The sequence below is a fragment of the Clytia hemisphaerica genome, unplaced genomic scaffold (genome assembly GCF_902728285.1).
Source record: "Clytia hemisphaerica strain Z4C2 unplaced genomic scaffold, Clytia hemisphaerica genome assembly, whole genome shotgun sequence".
In the NCBI taxonomy this organism is placed as follows: domain Eukaryota; kingdom Metazoa; phylum Cnidaria; class Hydrozoa; order Leptothecata; family Clytiidae; genus Clytia; species Clytia hemisphaerica.
Window position 1 is genome coordinate 495,725 of NW_027104374.1, and position 1,666 is coordinate 497,390.

The following is a 1,666-nucleotide window of genomic DNA, read 5'->3' on the forward strand; positions in this document are numbered from 1 at the left end:
TTTTTGCTATGGCTTGCATAGTTTACATTTAAAAGATACAGTAACAGAGATAATTTTTAAACTTTTTCACCAATAATCCCAGAATTTTTTATCTCTATAATATAAAGTAACAGAAAAAACTGTCTATCTGCAAAAATTTGTGGGCTGCACGGGCTGTCAAACAAACTCAAAGAGAACCCGAGGCATAAAAATTGGGCCGTTTGTTATGGTTTAGTGGTAAGTCTGAGTTTGGAAGGCTCCCCTTAGTTCTGTAAAAAAATTTCAGTTTCTTCTAGGTTCCTCATTGTATTAGAGTAATTTTTGCAGCAAACATATATTCAATTCGATTCAATCACATTGATTTCTGACTAAGTTTTGAAATCTGTACAGATCTGTATCATATTTCAACCAAACATATCATTGCACCTTGTGATGTAGCGAGAATGGGCCTTCAGGCCTGATATTACTTTAAAATATATAGGCATTCACAACATATTATACCGGACTGAAAAATCTTTATGATAGGTGAAACTCCTAATCCTACCGGGGCCCCTAAAAGGGTGTCGCGCGGGAGAGGTTGCGCGGTCCTCTCCTGGCGCGATAAGCAAATATTTATTTTTATGCCCCAGGCTTTGAGATCTGACCCGCCGTTAGAAGACAGGGAGGACTAGAATGTGCAGTGGAATTCAGAGTGACAGTAGAGCAAAGTAGTAGTTTTTCTTCAATACATGTTTCACATAAATAGTTACATTAAAGATAAATAACATTCAGCTTACAATAAATTCGATAAATTAGTACTTCTCTTATATACATATGTCTGTGTCCAGACGTTGTCGATATCTCGAGATAGCGACTTGGTTTCTAGTGATAACCTTCCAACCTACGGTTCGGGCATCTTCTAAAAAGGCATCCTCTGGGCTTCCGTGGTCTATCCACAGGCATCCTCTACGGCAGGCATCTTCTACACAGGCATGCGACCATGGTTCGCGCATCACCAAACGGTGGGAAATTGCGATCGATCGCAGAAGTAGGCTTTGGCAGACCTGGTTCCTAGGACGGGGTCCGCAGAAGTCTATGTTTGCGCAACTCTTGATTCTCCAAGTGACTCTGGGTGGTCTTTGTCCGAGGTCTTGCTCCGCCGTGCGCTAGTTGAGAATCCCTCGAGTTTTCAATCTCTTTGAGATATACTAATCTCATCCATAATTCATTTTTCTTCTTCACATTCTAAATTCCTCATGGCAAGGGCTTCTGCTGTAGTCACTGGGTACGAGGGCCCCTAACAGGGCGTTTAGCCCTATATTAAGATATTATGACTCACAAGTCCAACACTGACCCTAACTGTCAAAAACCCAACCCCTGTGACTTTTGGCCATCTGATGTATATAAAGTCTTCTTTTTGACAGGGAGGGCAGGGTAAAAACTTTTCCCAACAATAAATATTGAAAACTAAACTTATTTAACTTAAAGCCCTTATCTTAAATAAGAAAATGAGGGTCACTTATTAGAATTGATTAAAAACTTACAAAGTTATTCCATTTCAAATTAAAGATTTAGGGATGAGAGACCATGGCAAAACTTCAACATATCAAATACGCATAAAGGCTTCAAGTAGACTATTTACTGTATTGTATTGATTTTGATAGCATTAAAAACATAGCACCAGTTATCAAATTTCTCTTTTGTTTTA